This window comes from Larus michahellis, chromosome 16 (assembly GCF_964199755.1).
Source record: "Larus michahellis chromosome 16, bLarMic1.1, whole genome shotgun sequence".
NCBI lineage: Eukaryota > Metazoa > Chordata > Aves > Charadriiformes > Laridae > Larus > Larus michahellis.
The window spans coordinates 5,892,845-5,916,671 of record NC_133911.1 but is presented as its reverse complement, the minus strand read 5'-3'; the positions used below and the strand labels follow the sequence as shown (position 1 = coordinate 5,916,671).

At 49.9% G+C, this 23,827-nt stretch overlaps 1 protein-coding gene across 5 annotated transcripts in view; it reads left to right on the top strand.

Annotated features, from left to right (window-relative positions):
* Window positions 1-23,827, top strand: part of CASZ1 (castor zinc finger 1) — a 292,054-nt gene that overhangs the window by 117,276 nt on the left and 150,951 nt on the right. For all 5 annotated transcript variants that reach the window (XM_074560818.1, XM_074560822.1, XM_074560817.1 and 2 more), the window contains one exon: window positions 4,112-4,255. The gene's annotated coding sequence lies outside the window, so the exon portion shown is untranslated. The remainder of the gene's footprint in view (window positions 1-4,111; window positions 4,256-23,827) is intronic.

The following is a 23,827-nucleotide window of genomic DNA, read 5'->3' as shown; positions in this document are numbered from 1 at the left end:
AGTAGAGGCTGGTGGAAGGAGTGGAAGACCAGATCTGGTTTGTTCATAAAGACGTGCTGTTTTCACAGTAGCAAATGAAGACCTAACCTGGTTGGGTTTTGCTGCTGAACAAGTGACCAGCTCTGCTCCTGCACCCCTCTCCAAATACACAGCGAGCCTGGGTATTCAGTGTGCTGTATGACACAGTGCCCTGAAAGCCAAGAGCTCCCCTACTGAGAGCGATTAGAATCCCTGGATCCAAAGCCTAGAGTGATTTACTCTGTGCTGTATCTATCTCTCATTAAGCAACAGAGAGAAGGAAACTCAAGAAAAGAAGCAAGTGATGATACGCCCAGTGTTGCTCTAGCAGGGTCTCACCGTAGGGACTCTGCCACAGACCGCCCTACTCGTGGGGGGTAGAAAAGCGCAGCTGATCCTGCCAGTCTGGCTGGGCCTGTGCTGCTGCTTGCTGTGAAATCACCCTCAGGATTATCCAAAGGAAGAACTGGCAACTCCAGTAACTTGGAGGGCCGGATCCTCAACTCGTTTAAATTGGCATGACTTCACTGAAGCCACCGAAACTGCACTGATTTTACACCGGGTGAGGATCTGGTCCAGAATCTTCTGAAAGAAGAAGACAAAGAGGGCACAAAACATAGATTTGATAGAGCCCGCTTACGAACGTGGTGCCTCCTGAGCTGTCTTGAGTGGAGAGTGGGTCAGCAGGTCTTTTTCTTACATCTTGGACAGCTTTGAAGGGCTCTCAATTCTTGTGGCTGTAGCAAATACCAAAGCAGAGCTCCCTCAGGAGGATGGGGTACCCGCATCTTTGCCTGCCCTTTGAAATGCGAGTTGGCAGGGTTTGGTGAGAGCATCCAGTGTTGTCCTGCCAGCGTTGCCTGCTCATGGCTTTTTAGTGGCAGCATTGTGAGGGGGTCAGAGGCACAGTGAAGACACTCACCTTTTGATTTGGCCTGTCATGAACCCTGCTAGGCTCGTTCTCATGGGTGCTCTAAGCCTGGTCCATCTTGTATCCTTTGTGGCATGTGATGCCGTTGGCTGAGGCAGACCGGCAGCTGTGGCTTTGGCCTTACACCACTGACACTACAAGTTTTAATTTCTCTGAGCCTGTGAGATGATGGGAGGAGAGTTTCCACTTCAAGGAAGGAGAGTAGCCCGTGTCCATGTCCCAGATGACTGCTCCATTGGGTAGTGTTAAGCACAGGCCTCCAGAAATTGTCCGTTCCTAGTGTGGCAGGCCAGTTTTGTTTTCCCAGCTCTGCACCTCATCTTAGGTGGGGGTATTATGGGATGTATGTAAGAAGGTGTGTCATTGTGTGTTTCTAGAGAAGGTTGTTTGCTGTAGCACCAGGCTCTTGGGACCTGCAGGGATGCACAGAATTCACTCCAGCCCCTGGCACACACTCACATCCGGGGTGGATCTGCACAGGGTTTTAGCAACTCCCAGCGCAGCAGCTCAGGGCCGGAAGTGAAGAAGGGGTAAAATATCCAGCTGAAACTCCTGTAGGATGTAATTACCTGAGCTGGAAGCTGGCCAGGACAGCAGGTATCATGCATCATCTGCTGGTGGTATCAGAAGCACCCAGCACTGTGGGAGAGGTGGTCAGGACCAAGGAGTGACGCTGTTCGTGCAAGAGACAGGACTGCTCCCTTGGGGCTGCCTCTGTGGGCATTCAGCATAACGGCTTTTGAAGTCACTTGGTGTTTGTTTCCGTGGTTGTTCTGTGCACGTACCAGTGCCTGTAAAATGCTCTTGGGAAACTACAGCCCATGGATGGATGGCCCTGTCCTGACGCTCATTCAAATGCTCCTACTTTTCCATTTACAAGAAAAGAGGAAAAAATGCTTCAACAAAAAAAAAAAGGAAAAAAAAACCCAAAGGAAATTGACTTCCCAAAAATTACACTAAGCTAACATTTGAGGCCTGGCACAAATCCATCATAGCCAGGAAACTCAGAATTAACCAGTGCACTCCCATGGCTGCCGGGAGGGGCTGCACTCTGGCAGCACAGGCCGACGCTTTAGAAGTTGGGGGACTGGGGATGAAAGTCCTCAACGTGTCTCTGAAGCACAGCAGAAGGTGTTTCCATTCACCTCCGTGCATGCAAAAAAAGCAGCATGAGATGCTTCGGGGAGAGGATTAACACCAGGGTCCTGGTGCTCAGATCCGACAGCTGATACCAGCACCTGACCAGGGCACGTTGCACCAGGGCTTTCCCCATGGGCTCTGTGTTGGTGGAGCAGGGACAGGGCAACACAGCAGGTACCCACACGCTGCTGCTGAGGAAGCTTGAGAATTTCCACCCTAACCCAGGTTGCAAGTGAGGACAAAGTTGACTCGTCTTCGTTCCCACTTGCGCATGACGCAGCATAGCATAAATCATTGTGAGTGACAGCTTCAGTTCAGCTCAGGTTAGAGGGGAAGGGAGGGAAGCGCAGGTCAGGCCGGGGGGCAGTGCTGGGGCCGTGCGAGCAGCCGGCCCCGGGCAGGTCACAGGAGGAGGCTCCGAGCAGAAATCGTGGCTGGTGCAGCGGGTCAGAGGTGGCCTGAGCTGGCAGAGTGGGATGGAGAGAGGCTTGCAAAACACCTGCTGCATGCTCCTCACCTTGGGCAGATGCTATCGGTGCTGTGCGTTTGCGGGGACTCATTTGACTCAGTTTTGGAAAAGAAAGGAACGGGATCCTGTACCTATTACTGCAAAGAGGCTGGCACCGTGCTGAGAGCAGGACAAAGGTCCAGCCGTGCTTCTGCTGTCCCCAGCCGTGGATAGCAGGCTGCCAACCTGCTTTTGCTGTGAATTTTCACAGCTTTGGGGTACCGCAGACAGAAGACTTCATGTCAGAGCTTTGATAGTATCTCATTTGGGAGGCTGGGGGAGGTCGGGATGTGTTAAGGCTGAAAATATTTACAGGTTTTGAAGTTGAAACGCAAACAGGAAAAGCCCTTTAAAAAGTGAGTGTAGTGGATATTCAAAACAGGGATTGCCATGGAAACGCCACAATATTTGCTTAAATTGACACAAAGGTTGCTGGTTGCAGGGTTCTGACTTCTTTGGCTCCATTTTCTTTGGCCCGGCACCTATCACAAATTGATCTCAACAACCCTCTTTTGTTTTGCTTCTTTTATTTTTGTCTGATGGAAATTAAAAAAAACCACCAACAACAAAACCCTCCAGTCTACAATCCCACCTCACAGAAGAGTCTGAAGCCTCTGAGCTTCTGTCAAATGTTGAAGCTAGGACATTTTTTAATTTTGTAAGTAAGGTAAAAGTTCTTGTTCTTTTAATCTGTGTATTTTATGTATTTCCTCCAATGCAGGAAATGGAAGGGAATTGTCTTAACTGTCTAGGGAAAGCGGGGAGAAGGGTGAAACCTGTTGCAAAGGTAGCAGTGTGCATCCAAGGAGCACAGGAAGGGAAGTGGGACTTTTGTTGTCCAGCTCTTGGACCAAAATTTGAGAGATTTAGTTTTGGTTCTTGATTCTGCCTCAGATTTGCCAAGTGACCTTTGGCAAGTCACTTAATTACTGTGTGCCTCACTAAACTGGAAATAATAATTCTTCCTTTGTCTCATCTGGTTATATTTGTAACATCTTTGGGGCTGAGGAGTTACATCTGATGTCGGGGTGTAGAAGACTGATGATAGAGCTCCGTTCTACCGGTAGTTGTAAGACGAACACAAGCGAATGATTGCCCCACAAAGGAGGGGTGGCATCATGATCTCTCCTGGGCAGAAACACTCAGCTGGCTATGGGGGGGAAGCTCTTTGCAAGGAGTGGCTTAGTTCCGTAGGCTGCTTCTACAGCTGATTGACCTGGATTTTTTTCAGGGGAAAGTTGGAGTGTGCGGCCCACTGGATGGTCATCTAGGTGGTTTGTACCATGACTTTTGAGTTGCTAGCACCACACAGGGCAGAGAAGGAGATTGGGCTGCAATGTGTTTGGCAGGACGTGAAATGCCTTGCCTTGCTGGACTGTTGTGTGTGACCAAGGGCTGAGATCTGTGGGTGGCTGTGGCATTTGAGGCCGGCGTCATTGCTTGTGCTCATGATTCACCTGAGCTCTTGTACTGCTCAGTAGGGAATATTCATTTCCTTTTGAAACTCTCCACAGGGCAAAGAGACTTCACCAAGTGAAGGGAAGCCATCAAATTCACACTGTCTTCACCGGAGACCACCTCCAAAACAAAGAACCTGACTTTTCTCCTGGCTTTGTACACTGGAATGGACCTTGAAGCCTGTGACTTCTCAATGCAAGGTACTGGCTTTGTGTTCTGTGATCAAACCCTAAAGTAGGACTGGAGTGAGTGAATTTGGCTCTCCAAAGCCTCCATTCCAGTTCCTGGGGAATCTCTAGCCTTTAAAGTTTAGAAGAGCTGCTGAAAGTCATTGGTTTGGGTGGTAAATCCGTGGTGGGGTGTTGGTTTGTCTTGGTCTGGCTTACAAGTAGGACTGGGTTTACCCCTGACATCACTGCCCATTTCTGCACAGACAGAGGCACCCAGCTGACACAGCAAAGCGCTGGTTTGAATAGCTCCCTCTCTTAGCCTCCTTCTTCCTAATGAGCTGCTGTGCGGTATTAACAATTAGCTAAGTAGTATGCCAGAACAGGCTAGCACGGGAGTCCCCTCAGTAAGTATTGTGTGGGACAGTTTCTGATTGACTTGTTTCACAAAAGAAGAGGAGTTTGAAGATGTCTGTGGTCACAGTGGGAAACTCAGAAAGGTTGTGAGGGGGTGGGACTCTGTGTTTCTAAAAGCCATTTTACTTTCTTCACTGCTTGGCTCCCGTCACAGCTTCTCTACAAAGAAAGGTATGGCACAACATGGCCTAGAAGAAAGCAGCTGTGGGATAACAACAGTGGAACAATGTATTTCTTCTCAATGGTTTGGGGATTTGGGAGGTACCTGGTGGCACTGCCATACTGCTGCAGATAGAAGGGGCTGAGGATCCTCGCTGTGTCTGGGCTTTGTATGATGTTATGTCTGCTCTATATGGGGTAGAGGTTTTTTCAGTGGTGTCTCCATGCTGTGTTGGCACCATTAAATGATGACAGTGATGCATGAATGAAGATCAGCAACCTGAAACGCCTGTGGGGATTGTGTATCACCATGTTCCTCTGTCTTTTGCTGCTGTGCCATAAATGATACCTGGGTGAAGCAGTGTATCCAAAGCTGTTGTGAGTCACAGGTACAGCTGAGACCTGAACTAGAAGGATCAGGGTGGAGGGACTGTATTGGCTTAGCAATAGGGAAGACAAGAAAAGTCACGGGGCTGAGATGTTGGTCTGGGGCTTCAGCTATCCCTGACCATCCCTGGCTGTGTGCGGCACAGGGGAATTTACTCATGTTCTGAGTGCCCTGCCTTAAAGAGCAACAGCCGTGATCCTCTAAGGCTCAGCAGGGCTTAGTGCTTTGCCACGTGTTCAGAGCCTACAGACCTGAGTGCTTTCAGTAAATCTGCCAGTAAATACAGTATGCTTCAGGATGGGATAAAGGTGAACTGTGCCTTCCCACACCTTCCTAGTTCTGAAACTCCTCCAGGGTCTGGCATGCTTTATTTGGAAAGCTTGGTTTTGAACTATTAATGTAGGGAACTACAGCCTTTATCCCTGTGTGAGCTGCTCTGGTGCCTGTATCCCCTTTTAGAGCAGTGGCACACGCCTTCCCAGGCCTCCAGAGGTGAGAGAGCTTCCCAAATTGGAGCTCTGCCCCAGGGAATAGGGTAGTGGAACATGAAGAGCCTTGAGGTTTTACTGAATAAGATACAAATTCTCAGGTTTGACTGCAGCAGGTAGATTTTCCACCAAACGTCCTTTTGTGCCTCTCCAGAGAGGCCCAATATCCAGGGGGAAAAGCTCTGCTGAGGAAGCTGCTGCATAGGTTCTGGGTCCATTTTTCCATCAGAGGGAGCTTTTCCTCTCACAGGTTTCTGCCTATGTAGCTCCTGGTATTGAAAGCCCTGCATGTCCATCTGACATGGACCTGGGATGAGCAGGACCTCTGAGAAGGCGAGAGGAGGAGACTGATACATCAGGAATTCCTTCAGAGCTGAAGTGAACCTTAAGGGTCAGGTTCTTGCAGATCAGTAATCCTTTTCGATGTTTGCCTTCTCCTCCTTGTACCTACTGGGTGTGTTGCCTGTACAAAGCTGAGTGTCCTTCAGGGGCTGTTTTCTGACGGACAGAAGCTCATTAGAGACAATAGAAATATTTCCCTTGACTCCAGCTGTTTTCTGAAGTCCCCCTAGTTCTACAAGCATCACTTCAGTGAAGGGGATGCATTTAGCCTTTCAGGCATGTGGCTTTGTGATCGCTCATGCTCTGGACTAGAAATCCCTGTGTTCCAGTCTTCAGCCCTGGAGCAAGTTGTATGGCTTCTACTTTCAAAACAAGCTCAATTTACTTTGGGCTACTGGGGCTGTTTGCACGTTCTCCAGAGCCCATCCCTAGGCTGTGATTGCTGTTTATAAGCACAAGCTGGCTGTTTAGTCCTAGAGCTATAAGGGTTGGAGGGAGATTTCTTGTTCAGTTCATGAAGGGTAGCCTTTTATGTGGGGAAAAAGCTAAAAAAAATGGGGGGAAAGGATTAGAAATACCTGCTTTGTCTGTGTTTGAGTTTGCAAAATATTTCTCCTTGCCTCGATCGTAAAGTAAACCTAAATTTGGGGGTTAACTTGGTCTGACTGCGTTATTTTTGCTAGGATCCTTGGGATCACCACATAGGCACAACTGTGAAGGGAGTGAAGTGGGAACTCTGCCTTCCGCAGAACTGAAGCTGGCCCAGCCCCGACGGCTCAGATCCTGAGCTGGGGAATATGAAACAGCCTTGCAAAATCATTGTGGAAATTTACCCGCCTGTGTATGAAATCAACTTGCCTGCCTTTGCCAGGAGGAGTTTAACTTGCCCATTAAAATATACATCTATTTATGTATTACTTGTTCTGTGAGAGAAAATTTTCCCAGGCAGTTACAAAACTCAGTCTAGACTGTAACGTGTGGCATCTGGTGGTAACATGCCATATACATATATCTGAATACAGTATCTACTGTATCACCCTGGTTAAGAGTTAATAGCACGTATCTGGATTATAGCGAGGTCTTTCCGTTTACAGCACGCTCTCACTGGATAAAAGTTTGGCCCGGTTCCTGCCTGCACTGGTCTGAATGGGGCTCTACCTTGCCTGCTGCCATCCAGGTAAAGCAAGGCAGGCATTTCCATGCTGCCTGTTCTGACCTGTGGCCCCACGGTCCGCCTAGGCTGTAGGCAACAGTTCCTGGGCCGAGCTCTTCCAGTATGGCTGAGTTGAGGAGAGGGAAGATGTTAAAAGCCTGTCTGGGATAAGAGCAGGGTTGTCACATCCATCTGCTCAGGCCCTGACGAGCAGCTGATCCATATTGTTAACATATTGCCTGCCATATGGGCTAGCTCAGCTCTCCAGGAACGCTTGGGAGACCTGACCTCTAGTGTGACAAGATGTGAGCATGAAGGACGGGTTGACAACAGCCCTTGGGTCTCGGAGTGTGAAACCGTGTTTCAGCCACTTCTGCTGCCTTCCCTTGCGCTCACTCGCGCGCTGTCTCTGCCTGCCTCTCTCCCTCTCTTCTCTCTCTCTGAGGGTTTTTTCCTCCCTCCCCTCTTTTCCGCATCCCTGGTCTGCGCTAGATCAATGACCTTCACTCATAACCAGACTGGACAGTTCTGACTCCCTCCCCCGGGCCTTCGATCAGATGTTTGGTTGGCGGCTGTGGAAAGCTGAATGGGGGGAAGTCAAAGGAGGGGAAAGAGGATCATGTGCTCGGCGGGCCTTATAGCTGTCCTTGCCATATCTGGTCTGGGAATGGGACTGAAGCCTGATCCACTAAGGTCCTTCGCACCTCCTGCTCATTTGGATAACGGCAGACATTAATATAGCCTCCTAATGGAGGGCCAAGTCCAGCAACAAAATCTAAGCAGGTTGAAAAGGCTCAGAGGTTTAGGGAAGGGCCCTGGTACCAGGCTCTGAGGAGGGAACACATGTAAGGCTCTTGAGAGACACAGAATGTTTTAGTTTCAAACTAAAGGTAGGCACAGCCCAAAGCCCTTTCAGAAGCCCTGCTATGCCCAGCAGCTAGTGATTTTGCACCTACAGCCCTTCCATGGGAGGGCCAATAGTGGTCTGAGGTGCAAAAGCTGGAGAGGTTTTCCGGCAGTGAGGAAATCAGCTGGGCAGGATCCCTCCCAGGGGCTGAAGCAGCTCTGAGTACAGAGCCTGTGGCACAGTGAGGTGCGAGCCCAGAGCTCACGTGTATGGGTATGTGGAGCAGCTTAGCCCCAAAGAAGCCCAGTGCTTAAGTGAGGGCTGACAGTTGCCTGGCTGACTGTTACGCAGGAGACTAGCCTGCCCAAAAACTCAGATGGAAAAAGGATGTTCAGTACTGGAGGAGACAGGACTGGGCCAGGCCTTCGTGGGTCCAGACCTTGCTTTCTCTGCCACCTTCAGTCATTTTTCTGACTTGTGGTATCCACAATCCTCTTGAGCCATTGCTGATGAAGATGGCCATCTCTTTCCTAAGGCTTCTGTCTTCACACTTGAACTTTATGGAGGTTAAATCCTGGCGCTGTTAAAGCAAGCACAAGTTTTGCCATAAACCTCAGTGGAGTCAGGATTTCAGCCTTGGCTCCTCAGAAGAGGATCGGGATGTTTCCCAATCTTTCTTACCCATCAGCCCTGTCAGACCTGCGGGCATGATTTATTTGTCTTTTAGTCTCCCCAAGTAAGGGTTGCCTTTTTTTTTGAACGCCTGTCCTGTGAAAGTCAATATTCTCAAAAAAGCTGCGATTTCGCCCTACTGCTCTCCAGAAAGGTTTTAGACTGGTTTAGGTGCTTTTGTCGCTCTCCTTCCCCATATTCCTGCAATTGCAATGAACATTAATAGTGTTTATTTGTAGAGAGGAGCCCACTGAGGTATTGCAAAATAAAACACAGTGATGAGTCGTGGTTTATTTACTCAAGCTTCACTGATGTAACAAAACTGATTTTATGCTAATAATGACTCAGAAGCAGAGTTGGGAGGAGAAGTCTGACAGTATTTCTTCCTATCCTTACTAGGTCCAATGGCAGTTCTCTCAGCTGGGCAGCAATACCATAGCACCCCAATGAAACAGCGAGCTAAAAGAAAAGGTTAATAGTGCTCTGCCAGTTTGCGGGGTTCCACTAGACATGTAGAAACACATTCAGCTCTGGTGGGCACTGTGTGTGGGGCTGTTTGTCCGTCTGTCAGGCAGCTGTCCAGCGGGAGCCAACAGGGACGCTGACCTGCTGGAGTTCCTCAAGGAAAACCGGTTGGAAAGCACTTGGAGCAATCAGTGCTAAGTATGCACATGAGTGTTCGAGGGAAATGCATGTTCAAAATGTAGTTCTCAGAAATCTGTTGATAAAAACAAAAAAATGTGAAAAATGAACAAATACTGTAAAGTGAATGTGATCTGTTCTCTCATGTCTTCTACTGGGGGCTCATTCCAGAGGTGGTGCTCAGCCCACGGGGGCAGTACCGCAGGTGAGGCTTATCTCACTACTTGAGCTGAATATGGAAAGATTTTTTAGCATATTGCCTCTGACAAATTCTGTATTAATGCTGGGGCTTTTTTTTGTTATTACTGCAGTTATATATTAACCATTAAGAGCCACAGGTAAGCCATCTGCTGATGTAAAGCAGCAGAGCTGCATTTTCAGCCAGCAGAACGATCCTGATTTTTGCCAGGGTAGTTTACGATCTGTCCCAGTGTCTTTCTTGTGATTCTTGCTGAGTTTGTCTTAGCTGTACATTAATAGAACATACAAGAGAAAAGAGGAGAGGGCAAACTGAGGTGAGTTTGAAAGTAAAATGAGCAAACAATATTGCTAGCCTTGTCCTTTCAGAAGTCAAAAGCTACTCCCCTCCTCCCCCCAATTATAAGACTTAATAATACCAAGGTTTCTATGTGTTTGGGATGCACACAGATCACATTTCAGGTTGCTGTGCCCTGCTAGTGGGAGAGCAGAGGGAGGGATAGCACTATACATACATTGTTGTACAAAACAAAATTCTTAGGTAACTTGCAAGATCTCAGGCTTTAAGAAAAACACAGAGCCTTGCAATGTTGACTAGAGTTGGCACATGGGAGCAATTCCTGCTTGACTACCACGTCCCTGAAGTGTGCTGACCTAGAGAACAGCCTACTCGGGAACCTGGCTGCCATCCTCCCTCACCAGGGCTAGTTACAACAGGAGCTGAAGTCAGTTTGCCCAAAGGCCAGGAAGGTTTTGATAGACTTGTTTTACCTGGGGCAGTGGAGCAGTGCAGATCCTACCTGAGCTGGTCAATATGGTGTGGGGCAGAAGGAGTTTGTCCTCTCTGATATCCGATCTTTGAGGAACTGGTAGGTAGCTGGACATCCTCAATCCCTGAAGCAGTTAGGGATGAAGGTAGAGACCTGTCCTGAGGATGGAGTGAGGAGAGCTTCTTGGCATCTTCTGCTGGAGCAGCACAACCCAGCACTGCTGCCTGCTGTGCCAGTTCCATGAGGCAGCTGGGCTCTGTCTTTCCCCTGCAGGAGGCTCAGGCTCCTTCCTTTGCACATGTAGCGCTGGCTTTCCCAGTCCAGGGGAAGCTGCTGGATGACGAGGGGTAGTTCCCTCACCTCTTCCTGACTTCCCAGCACTCCTAACCTGGGGGTGGCTAGCCAGGGGGAAAGTGCAGGTACCCTCCCCTGGAACGAGGTATCCAAGCAGGGCCTGAACAAGGAACAGGGACCATTTCAGTTGCATATGGACAGTGCTGTGGTTCCAGGCTTTTGGCCCAAAGTTTAAAAATTCACACAACGTTCCCCTGGCAGAGCTGCCTCTTGCCCCTTTCCCAGCTGCAGAGAGAGGTGAAGGTGCTTCCCAGGACCCCACCAAATCAGTCACCTAGAAACTTCTGGGCTTGCTCTTTGACCCCTGCCACAATAGCTATCCTGCCCTATGCTGTTCTCTTCTACCCATTTCTTACTCATTCCCCTGTGCCACTTTTTATGGGTTCGCCAGAAAGGAGAGGAGATTTTTCTTTCCCTTGTTTGCTTCACTCCATTACTCCCATCTGTTCATCCAGGCCCTTAGTCCCTTTGTTTTTCAGAGTTGTATGGATTTGGGCTCTCTGTTTGCTCTCTGGGATGCTCTTCTGGACAAGGCTGGTGTGGGAAGGAGGTCTGGTTCACAGGCCAGCACGAGGGGTGGGGGAAATGTGCCTCTTCAAATTAATCAGAATTTTCTCCTCCAGAAATGCTAATGGGGGAAAAGCAATTAAAGCAGACTGTTTTTTATTAAGTAATCTGTGTTAAGAGCTTGTAATGAAGTTTAGTGCCGTTGTGACTCGATATTTCAGCTTCATCGGTTTGAGTCAAAACAATCCAAAGTGGGAAGGGAGCGAGGAGGTGAGCTGCTCCCCAGCATCAGTTGCGCTGACTCTTTCCAGCTTGCTCTTGCAGGCTTTCCAGTATAATGCGTATGAGACTCCTCACTCTTTATCCTGCCCAGGAGGCCATAAGAAAGGGGGCTTTTAAATGCATGCATACAAACTGTATGGCTTCTTCTGGTTTAAAATACCTGCTCTCAAAGCGGGGATGACCATGGCCGCTTGGAACAGCTTTTGCCTTGTTTTTTGAGGTAGTTGCAAATACTGAGTTTTCTGTAGGGAGTGATGAGTGGACAAGGAACGGCAGAGGGAAGGTGACAGCGAGGAGCCGTGAGACCCTCCAGCCGGGTGCTGCATGCCTCTGAGCAGGTTCCTAAAGCTTTTCCAACATACAGAAAAGTTTTAGCTGCCACAGGGTGAGGGTGGGGATGGTGCCTGCCATTCCTGTCCTTTGTACCTCCAGGCCTGTGCTCACTTCCCTCTGAGCAGCACAGCCCTGCGACCTGGCAGCAAACTGCTGGGGGGATTCGAGCGGCTGTGGAAGTAGCCCGTCTCCTCCTCCTCCCCTTCCTCCCACCCCAGGAGAAGGCAAGAGGAAAAAGGGACAATGTCCCTTTAAACAACTACATGCCAAGCCTCTGCCGTCCTGTTTTATCTGAAGTCCAACCGCATGTTGTTCCAGGGCCGATCCGCTTTAGCTAATTAATAATCTGACAGGAGCCACCCAAGGGATTAGCTGCTGAGACGAGCTAGACCAAACCCCCAGCAAATGAGCCCCGCACTCCCTGGGGACTCGGAGGTGACTTTGGGGGGCAGGGGGCTGCACCACATGCAGAAGGGTGTCGAGGCCCTGAAGGGGATTTATGGCATCTGGGAGGGTGAAGGGGGAGGCGAGGGGTTACAATTTATGAGATGTAAACTAATAAATCAGTTAGTTGAGGAGGGGAAAGGGGGAGCACCAAATTAAAAGATAACGTCTTAAAGGAACAGTGTAAATTGATGGCGCTCCCTGTGGCAGGGGACACCAGGAGAGTTCCCAGTGCAGACCAGTTGAAGCTTCCTCTGCACTGGCTGCCTGGGAGAGAGGAAGAGGAAGACTGCAAACCAAACGAAAAAAGGGTGTTGATGGGAACTGAGAGGGAGGGAGATGTATCTTTGTGCAGTTTATGCAAACAGATGATGGGTTGGCTTTTGTGGCAAAGGCAGCAACTAGAAGGAAGGCATGAGGCCACGTCTTTTGATCACAGAAGACAGGGGCTCTGGGCCTGGGAGGGTTTGGTGGGTGCATGGTCATCCTCTGCACTTAGTCCCCCCATATGATTAGGCTTCCAGCCTTGTAGGGAGCTCTTTGGTTCCCTACTTGGTAAATGAGATTAGTGGAGTGGGTCAGCTTGGAGCAAGACAAGTTACTCTTAGGAGAGCTGTCTGAAGACAGAGTGTGATATATTTTCTTCTCCAAATTTGCCTTTTTAGTGACTCTTCAGGTAGTGACAGGATTTGGAGTTTGCACCTGAGGCAAGTGTTTGGTTTTGTTCTGGAGGCTTGTGGAAGTCTGGAACTCTTCCTGGTGGTGAAGATCCATTTCAGATTCTCTTCTGATTTCAGGAGCTGTGTGCCTGCTGGGTAGGGCATAGGTTTTCCCCTGCCTTTTCCGCTGACCAGTCCCAAAGCTGTTCTGCATGTTGTCTTTCTATACCAGACTCTTCTGGTGCCTTGAAACCTCTCCCAGGCCAAGGTTCTTTCTGAGAACGTGCCCAGGCCTCAGCTCTCTCTAGGGGCTGCTCTAATGCAAATGGTAATGCAAGATGGGATTTCCAAAAGCCTTCTTAGGGAGATTTGTAATCCCTGCCCCATGACGGTGCTAGACACAAGCTAATGGAGAGGGACCTGTGTGAGCTCTCTCCGTAGACCCAGAGCAAGCCTCTGAACACTTGCCAAAGGCCAAGCTTTTGACGTTGTTCCCTGCAAGGGCGGAGACTCCTTTATTTTCTCCATCCCTACAGCAGACCCAGGTCAGCATGGCCCCTTCCCTCTCCTGGGCTGTGGAGCGAGGCTGTGGCTGTGGAGCGGCAGGCGGTCCCAGGAGCCGGGTGAGCTTCTCCTGCCCCACCCCACCCCGCAGCACCCCATGGCCTGAAGCCAGCCCGAGCCCCTGCGGCCAGCCCGGAATGAGCCACAAGCAGCTCTGAGGTGGTCGCTGGGGAACGCCTCTTTGCTGAAGGGGTCTTGGGCTCGTGTGGGAGCTGCCCTGGGGGAGCTTAGCACAGAGCCTGCAAGATCGCTCTTCCAGTGGGGCAACTGCATTAAGCAAACAAAACTCATCTGACTTCTTCTTCTACATATTTCCATCTAGACAGCTACCTTGTAGCTTGCAGGGTCCCCAACACGGACATGTTGTGCTGGGACTGCTTCTTGTTGTGATCTCAAAAGGCACGGAGTTGAGAGGGAGCAGTCCTGTCCCTTGCTGGAGCTGAACTGTGATACTGAGACACCTTCCTTTCTGGGCAGCTTTGATGGGCACTACCTTGGGCCTGGGCCACCAGAGTGGTCTAGAGCCGCTGGAAACCTCTTTCTGCCCTCCTGCCAGCACTACACTGTCCCATCCCATCCCATCCCATCCTATCCCATGGCACCCCTCCTCATCCTGCTGTGCTTAGGCAGCCTTGTGGTGGGAGTGTGTGGGGAGGCTCTTCCGGAGGCTAGGCTGGCAGTCGCGCCGTCGCAGCCTCTCATACACACAGCCGCGGTTTGGCCTCCCTCCTGCAAAGCTGCCAGTGGCCCACGCTGCCTCCTGACCAACATCATTAGTGCGGGTATTTATATTTCATTAACAACATTAAGCCAAAATGGTATTAAAAGCAACACCAATGATAAATAGCTTATTAATAAACAGGGAACCGGCTGTACCACGCGCAAATTCAATCCCTTCCTAAACATGTCTCTACCACTAAAACCAGCCATTTAACTCCTGCTATCCTGGAGAAATTTGAAGGATGCTTTGGGGGAGGATGGGAATCAGATAAAAGCAGGGCGTGGGGGGGACACCATGTCATGCAGTTGGGTTCTTACTAAGGCAGCTGACAGGTGGGAAGAAGGTGTAGATCTCTCAAAGTGCCACTATATTTCCACTATTGGCTGGGACGTGTTTGGTTCTGTGGTTTTAGTGTAATTTTGATTGTGTTAAAACAGCAGTAGTACAGAGAGCGTGAAACAAATAAGCAGAGAGATTTAAGATGCAAGTGAGTGTCTACCTTTGATTTTACCGTCCTTTGCCCTGTTTCTCCCGCACACCTCTCCCTGGCTTGGGCAGTACCATCCACAGCAGCCACCAGCACAAAATCTCTTGCCTGCACCAAGCCCAGTCTCTGCCAGTGATCTCTGAGGACAGCCAGCTCTGTCCTCATTCCTCCCTGCGTGTTTATTCTAGGGATTAAGAATGTTAAAAATGTGGCTTTTCTTGTAAGCTTGTCAATCAGTTTATTATTTTTATTTTTTGTTTTTGTTTGCCCCCAACTCCTTATTCTCTGAAATGACTTCCCATGCTCCTGCCCCACCCTAAGTACAAAGGCTCTTTTATTGCTCTTCCTGCTCCTTCTTTCAGCAGTAAATTAATTGCCTCAGAAACTTGGATGACTTTGGAGTCGGAGGCCCCCCCCTCAAACCACCTCTGGGTTTCTCAGAGGAGAGGTTCCCTTCTCCAAACACAGCCCGTGCACTTTCCCAGCAGGGAGGACGTGGTGCAGGGCTTTGCCTCGCTTGATCACACTCCTGCCACGCAGCGCAAGCTGCTGCCTCCTTTGCATCCCGACACACTCCTCTGCTCCCAGGGCACGTGGGTCCCCCTGCTCTCCCACATCCAGGGTATGGTCAGTACCATGTGCAACCTGCACGCAACACCCCACATGCCTTATCTCCAACGGCAGCAGCGGCAGGTCCTGGGCATGCTCCGGGCCCTTGCTGCCTGTGTAGGCATGCTTTCCATGCAGCTCCCCAAAACTGGGCAGCTCTCCAGTTGGTGATGCTCATCTGTATCGCTCTGACTGCATGCACCTTGCTGGCTTAGGTTGCAGCGATTGCAGGTATAAGACAGTAACTTTGTGATCTCCCTGCTGTGGATTGGTTTGCTCACCTTTCAGCTTGCGTCACCCAAAGGGCTTTACATGAAGAATGAGCCCTCATCCCTACCCTGACCATGTCTGAATGTCGGATTTCACTTGTAAACAGTGCTGCATTAAGCTTAATTTTCTGCACTTCTGTGCCTAAGCACAGTGGTGGTCCTGAATTTAGGATTTGAGGTGCAGCTGGAATCTTTCTGCCGCCTCCTCTCCTAGTCCTTAGATCCTTCTGTTACAGGCTGGGCACAGAGTGGATGGGAAGGATGCACAAGAAGGTTGCAGAGCTGGCTGGACTCATCTCCATGGCCTGTATCTTGCACATGATGGAGAGCAACTTAACCAAAAAGAGTGTTTTATCATTTGTTTGCATGCTAGCGTGGGCAGTATCATGGATCGCATGTCTCCTGGTTAGCTGAACTGTGAATTGTGTGTCCTGACAGACTCACGTAAGAGAGGAAACTCATCAGAACCTGCCTGTTCCATGCCCAGCTGATTGTTGCAGGGTCTGTCCCTTACTCACGTGAGCATCAAGACATTCAGATATTCAGAGCAGGGAGGGGAGGGGGAGCGAAGGGAGAGAAACCAGGCATCAAGATAATCATGATTTCCCCAGAGCCGTGTAGGGAGCTCAGAGGCTGATATCCAGCAGCATCTCTTCCGTCTTGCTCTTGCCACAGCATTGAGGATAAACAAAAAAACCCTGGTGCTGCTTACCTTCTCAGGTCCCCAGCCCTCATCCGGGGGCATCCCTTCCTGCAGGGAGCTTGGCAGAGCCGGATCAGGAGGGAGAGTTGGCCATGCTCTTACCCTTTCTTCTGGGGGCTTGGAAGGGCTCAGAGAGTGGGAGATGCAGCCTGGGAGTTGGCTGTAGCACTGGATGAGCATCTTGTCTGTAGATGGACAGAGAACACAGAGGGGACCCAGCAGCCTGGGAGCTGCCTAGTTGTAGGCAATAGAGGTTCCTACAGCCAGCAGGAAGAGGGAATAGATTCGATGGAAATACCCTGTACAACTAGTAACTGTGAGTTGGTGAGGGGAGGGTTTCTGAGGAAAAACCTTTGAGCTTTTCATCCTGAAGCCATTCCTGGAAATATCCCTGAGGCAGCTTTGTTAAACCCTCCTGTCCACTGGGAAGACCACCCCTGCCTGGTGACAGTGGCACCATATAAGGATGCTGCCAAGGCTTCTTAGGACTGAAGGTGATAAATGTGGCTTTCCCCCTTAGTCCTTCTCTGTTACTGTGCTTCCTTTTCATACTTATGGAAGGATGTCTGTTACATATAAATTACTGTCGCCTACTACATCTCAGGCTTTTTCTCCTTTGAATAACCAAACGAGGATGTAAGGTCTTTGCTTTTTACTGTGGAGAGGACTAGCCCCTGCATAAGAGACTTTTAGGTGGAAGGGAGCATAAGCTTCCCCCATCTGCTGAGGCAGATGTTTCATAGGAAGTTCTTACGTGCTCCTGGGACGACCCTCTCTGCCAGTTAGGAAGGAGATTATTGTGGAAGCTGTCTCACGTCGGCTCTGTGTCTGAGGGATGAGGGCTGCGAGCTGTGTCCTATTTTGTACCCTGACAGTAGGAGAACAGGTAGACCTGAACTGGTGTTTTATGTCCGAAGGGTGGCTTCTTACAGGACATGCAGCCGTGTTGCCGGTGGGATCGATCTGTACCCAGCTCCCAAACTATTGCACTATTGCACGCCCACCCCTAGCAATTTTGCAAACTCCAGGAGCTGCCTGTTCCATTGCAGCTCTCTCTATGGAGCGTCTTCCCTTGAAAGGAATTTTAATCAAACTTGACTGAGGAGTGCTGAAAAACATGAGGAAGTAATTAGAAATATGAATTTACAGCCTGCTGGAGTACCTCCCTCTCTTTCTCTCTCTCTGCATAACGCCTGTGTTTACCCGTGTTTCCTACCGTTACCAGTCTCATTCTTCAAGCCCTCCTCCACTTCACTACCTTTGTCCAAACGTGGCGTGTCAGATTTGTGACCCTCAGTGCTGCGTCAGAGAGAAGAGAAAAGGTAGAGCCAGTTCTGGGGAAAATTGTGGCCCTCACTTTCTTCTGTGAGGCAGTAATAAGCCAGCAGGAGGACAGTCCCAGGAGGAAGTTGCAGGTTCCCTGAAGGAAATTGGCTGGAACAGCCTCCCTGATTGTCTGTGATTTCCCAGCTAGATAGGCCCCAGGGGAGGGGGTAGGCTGGAGTAGAGTGGAATCAGCCTGGAAATTAGGATGGGCCGGAAGCTTCCTCCATAAGGTGTTATTTTCTCATTTATGCTATTTTTGAAGGTCTTTTTTTTGGTTTTCACGCATGAAACCATTATTCTGGGAAGGCTCTGAGCTTGGATGACTGCAGGATCCATAACTAGCTCCTAGGGATAGTCACATACTCCAGAGCCATTCACAGGTCACATACTCCAGTACTGTTGGCTCTTGCGCCCTGATTCCAGCTTGTGTGTCTTTCTCCTTATGTCCCATGTATGCACATGGTGAGTCTGTGCATTGCCTGTATAGAATGGAGAGCTTTTGGCTGTCTGCTCAGTGCACACCAGAGATTTTAAGCCCTTCACAGAAGGGAGAGGAGAATTGCGTGGGTGAGACTCCAAACCCAGTCCAGTTGCCTTGGGCAGGAATTAAGGGGCAAGGTGTGAACTGTGTGTGGGGGTAGCAGAAGAGCTAAAACACTCAGGCACTTCTCTCATCTTCACTTTGCTTTCTTCTTAAAGCAATAGAAGAAATGGCTGGCAAGTTACTGGGCACCTGGGAATGTAACTGTTTATAGACAGTTGCCTACCTGTGTGGGGATTAGGAGGAGTTCTGAATTTATTGGTGAAATTTAGCAGAAATAGGTAAATTTGTCTGGATAATCCTTCAGTGCATTGAAGAACAAGCTGCTTCTAACCTGTAGCTTTTTTTCTTTTTTTTTTTTCCCTTTTTTGAGGGTTAGGCCCTAGGGGCAATTCATTTTCCTCGGCCCTAACGGGGCCAGAGAGCCAGCTGTCTCAACACAAACAGGGGAGGGCATTCCCTGCGTCTCTGGCAGGCATCTGGTGTGGGATGGGGTTGAACGTAAGGGTCTGAAGCCCCCCGGGGTTACGAGGTGCCTGACTCAAATCTGAGTTTCAGTGGCTTGGGCTCTTATCTTCTGGACAGCAAAAAGAAACCGACCCCAAATGCTTTTCCCAAATCTGCTATCAAAGAGGCTGCTACCATGGCCTTACCCTGGGCTGTTTGGTGATGAAGGAGAGAAGGGGGAGTAGCATAAGTACTCCCTCGGGATCCCCTCTTACACTCTCATTTTCCTGTAACCACTTTGGGTTTTTGGCTAATTAAAGACTCTGAGCTGTTTTCAGCCTGTGGGGTTTCTTTTATTTGGTTCCTCAGCAATTAACTTTTTTACTGAACAAAGTTTTGATTGAACTGGGTAGGATCTGGGCCCCATGTCTTGGTTTAAACTTTCAGGTCCTTTCTCTGTGGCCCTGTGAATCCATGCCGTTTCCTATCCCTTCAGTGGCCGAGCACCACCTTCTCTTCCTCCACTGAGAATTCTTCTCAGTGCTGTCCACTGCCTTTGTGCTTTCTTCTCCACCTTCACTCTCACCAAGTCCTTTCTTCTGCCGAGAAAAGGAGGACCCAGAAGCCTTTTTGCCCCATCTTCAGTGGGCCAGGAGCCTTATTTGTTCCAAGTTGCAGAAGCTTCCCTCTGTGCAGCGATTTTCCCATGACATAGTCCCAAGGGGTTGGGAAGAACCTGAGCTGCAGGACAAGCCTGTCTGTGAGCAGCCGTGCCCGTTCTGCTCCGGGGTCTCAGGGTGTTCATGGGCTTAGTTCCCTCCTTGCCTGGTGCTTCAGCCGTTTCCTCAGTACATCTCTTGCTTTCCTTACATTGGGAAGGGCTCTGGGTTTCTGTCTTCCCCTCGAGGTCCATGTGGCCAAGGCTGTCCAGGCAGCAGATTAGATGTCCACATGCCTGAATCAGCTGGCCCAGGTCCCATCCGCACCAGGGGCCCTGCAGCACCTCTGTGGTAGCTGAGAACCTCTGCTCTGCTCTTAGAGCTGGTGCTTGTCCTCACCTCTCAGGGACCCCTCTTTGGATGACCAAGGTCATAAACCTCCACACTCAGTGGAGGCACTTGCCTCCCCTCCTGAAGGGCCTGATCCTATCTCGAGCTCTTTGCTGACTGTCTTGGCACAGCTGAGAGCACCTGACTTGCGCCACGCTCTGTGCTGGCTCCTCCATCCCCTTCTTAACAGAGTGAAAGGGCGGCCTTCTCCCACTCGGCTTGGAAACTCTTTCCCCAGCTGTTTTGGCGTCCTGCAACCCGCTGAGCTCCTGCCAGACATTTGCACGAGGTAACAAGTGCTGGATGTATTTGTTATTCTGAGGGTTGGGGCTTTTTGTTGTTGTTGTTTTCCCCGAGAGCTGTTTCCTTTGCTGTTGTGTGGCGGTGTAGGCAGCTGTCCCTTTCAATAAGAAGCGTGGGCACCAAAGTGCCGCCCCATCCTCGGGCTGGTTTCACCCTCCCTCGCCCCCCCCAGCCCATTCCCTGTGGTGAGTGTGCCCACGCCAGCGGGGCGTGCGGGCAAGCGTGCACGAGCTTTGGCTTGCAGTGCAAGCGCACCTGCAGCGCGGGCACACACACACAGGCGCTGGCGGGGTGTGCCGGCACCGCTGTGCACGCTCCCCTTGGCACCCGCTGAGCCGTGGGTGTGCATGCCGTTGCACTTCCCAGCCGGCCGCCCTGCCGTCCTCTCCTGTCCGTCCTGTCTGTGCCCACACGTGCTCGTGTGCCCGCACGCTCTGCACGAGGGACTCGTACCCTGCACATCCCGCAGCAGCCCTTCAGCATGCAGGAATCTGGACAAACTTTTTTTTTTAAAAAGGGAAAATGACAGCTGTTTGCTCCCCCCCGCCCCCCCCCCCCCCAAAAAAAAAAAAGGCAAATGAAACACAAATGAAACCCCCATCCTACCGTGTGTGCATACACTGAACTTTCTGTCATCTGTAGAAAATAGCCAACCTCATCCCCAAATGCTGGAGGTCTGAGACAGTTGGAGTGCAGGAGGGAGAAAAACCGTGGTTTCCAAGGACTGATTAGATGGCATGCCAAGTGTATTAAATTTTGCAGACATTTTAACAGCAATATGCTAGATAGTTGGGTGTCCCCTGAGGCTGCTGGATTTTTTATATCCTTCACAGAAGGTCAAAGCCCTCTTCTGCCTGCCCCCCTCCCTCTCTCTCTGCTGTCTCTCTCTCTCTCATTCTGTGTCCCTTTCTCTCTCTGTCACCATCCCTCTTTCCCTTTCTCTCTCTCTTATTTTTCTTTGTGCACTTTCTCCGTCTATTTTGCTCTGTGTGTGTAAAATAAAAGATCAGTCATTTGTGAGTTCCCCAGTGAGTGGAAACTCTCGCACTCCCTGTGGTCTCCACGCACAGAGATGGGTAATGCTGGGGCTTTCCCCTCTCTTTTCTGCACTTTGTTTTGGGGAAAATATGTTTTCCTCCCTTCACTCCCCAAACATCAGTGCTCTCCCCTTTTTTTATTTTTGTAGGAAAAAAAAAAGGGCAGGAAAAGAATCCATCTGGCATATGAATAATTGAAATGGCTCAACTCTGTTCCTGTTGCTGTTGTTTGCTCTCAGTTCTTCCTCCCCCGCCCCAACCATAGCATCCCCCCCGGGGCAGGGGAGTCGGAGGTAGAGATGTATTGATTCATGTGAGGGAGGAGGTATGGGGGGGTCGGCACGCCGCTCGTCCGTTCCCCCAGAGCTTGGTGCTGAGGACAGTGTGCGGTTTGGGGGGCGCAGGGGCTGGGAGTGAAGGTTGCTCTTCCCAGTGTCGGTGTGAGGCCTCTCCTGTGCCACGGTGCCTGGCCGGCCCCGGGAGCAATTCCCCAGGCGACTCGCAGCATTCACCCTGCGGTGCCGCCGGCCTCCCTCGCTGGCTCGGGCTGCTTTGCAGGTGCCTGTGGGTGCTGGGGGAGGCAGAACGTGCCCCTCATAAGTGGTGACAGGTTCTACTCTCCCCACAGCATCTTCCTTTCTGCCTGCTCGCTCCTGTGCCTCGGAGACTTCCCGTCTGAGCCCCGCTCCGTGGCAGAGCTGCGCAGGATGGGGGCCTGCCGTGCCGGCCCTCCCCGCAGCGTTCTGCAGCTCTCTCCAGCTGCTCTGCAGAGCCTCCATGTTCCCCTTGGTCGGCGCGGGGGATCCCAGTGCTGATCCCTCTCCCACAGCACTAGGGCAGAGCTGCCGACGGGGTAGCGTAAGGCTGCGCTTGCCTTGCACCGTGCTCCCTGTTGGGTGGGTGCCATGAGTGAGCTTACAGGTTAAACTTTTTAGGACATATATAGCAGTCTAAAAAAAATACCCTCCTCCTCCTGACCTAGTCCAGGTTCTCCAGTGCATGCCCGGGTTCTCCACCTTGGCCCTAAAATGCCGAACCTGCCGCCTTTTCAGTTTCAAAGTGCCTGAGCCAGCCAAGGTACTGGCACGCCTGGCATCCAGAGCACAGCTCTTGCTGTCTCTTTAAAACCATTTAGAGTAAAAACAAAGAACTTTAGTGCATTAATTCTGGATGAAGATGGGTCTCCAGATGACAGCCTGATCCATATTCTTCCCCACAAGGCAACTTCCATTTTCCTCCTCCCCATCGCCTCCTGCCCAGTCTCTCCTTCCCCTCCCTGTCTGTCTGTCTATCTGTCATTTTCCCAACTCTTTAGAAATGAAAAGCTGACATAAGGTGTTGAACCTTTAAATATACACATTGAGCTCCTTTTTTCTGTAGTTAGTAGGCTGCCTCTGATGAGTTGTGTGTTTTGAAGAAGGTATTTGGTGTGTGTATTTGTGATTATACTTGGCAAGCGTTTGGGTGCGTGGTGTGTTTTTGGGGGATGTTTGTGTATTGTTGGGGAGGAGTTTATATTTAGGCTCTGTTTTTTGTGGTTTGGGTAGGTAATGTATGTATGGGTGAGATGTGTATGTTTATCAAGCTATTTGTGTGTTTTTATTCTGTCTTGGTGTTTGTTGTGTGGGCATATGCCTATATAGTGTGTATGTATGTAGATTTGTGTATGTTTTTTCTTGTGTGGGGCCAGTGTAGGAGTTTGGGCTTGAGTCATAAGGATTTTGTGTGTGTTTTAGGATACATACTCTGGGTATTACGTATGAGTTTTGTATGTAGTGTTTGCGATGTTTACTAATTTTATTAATTCTGGTGTTTGGAAGGATGGTCTTTGGTGAGTCTGGAGTGTGTTTGGAATGTGTTTTTTGTGAATGTGCTTTCATAAAATTACAAGAACGGCACTGAAGAGATGTTAGAAAATTGAAAAACCTTAGAAAAGATTGAGGAAGAGAGCCTGCTGGAAAATTCAGAAGCCTCTCGTTAATAGCATTACTGGAGTTGTAGGTGTTCAAGGCCAGGAAATTTCCTACAAACTGAGAGAGAATTTCTTCCCTTTTTTTTTTTTTTAATCTTTATTTAAAAAACCCAAGAAAAGAGAGAAAAAGCAAAAATATTTCAGATGACATTCAAATCACGTTCATTTTTTTATATATGTAGATACATAGGTCTTTTAATATAAAGACTCCTACACATGATACAAAAGTTGCATGTAAAATCTTTGGTAACCCAGCACTTGGTACAAATAATTAGATATTTATATCTAATAAAACTGGTTGGATGGGGAAATCACTCTCTTCTGTGCAGATTTCCATTTGAAGACAAGTTTCGGTGCTTGTGTTTGTTTTTTCTGACAGCAAAACCTGGGGTTTGGCACCGACAAAACATATTCCCTGTAAATACCTAAATATCTGTTCTCTGCCATAAACATTCAGAGATGTGCCCAATCATGTCAGAGGAGCCTATTTATCCACTTTGTGCTTTCATGTTACTTACAGTGCGCTTTGTGGAGAGGAGAAACGCGCAGCAAACTGTAAGCAAACAGGACAATTACTGTCCCGGGGACAAAGCAGCAGCGTCCATCGTACAGGCTGTGTGTCATACGGGTAGGTGGAGGCTCTAGCGCACACCCCTGCCCGACCAACGAGCCCCTTGCAGAGGGCAGCCAGAGGCCCCACAACATGCGGGCAAACGCTGGAGATGGGCAGAGACCTCGAGATGCGCTGGTGGGCTGGTACCCTGGCACACGGTGCATCCCACGTCTCTGCATCCAGCCTTGTGCAGGACAGACTGTCGGCCACTTTGCTGCAGCTGCCGGAGGCGACGGGTCCCCGGTTAGCTTATTGCCATCCAGGTTAGATAAAGAAATCTGTTTTGTTTGGGCTGCCAGGTGAGCTGCC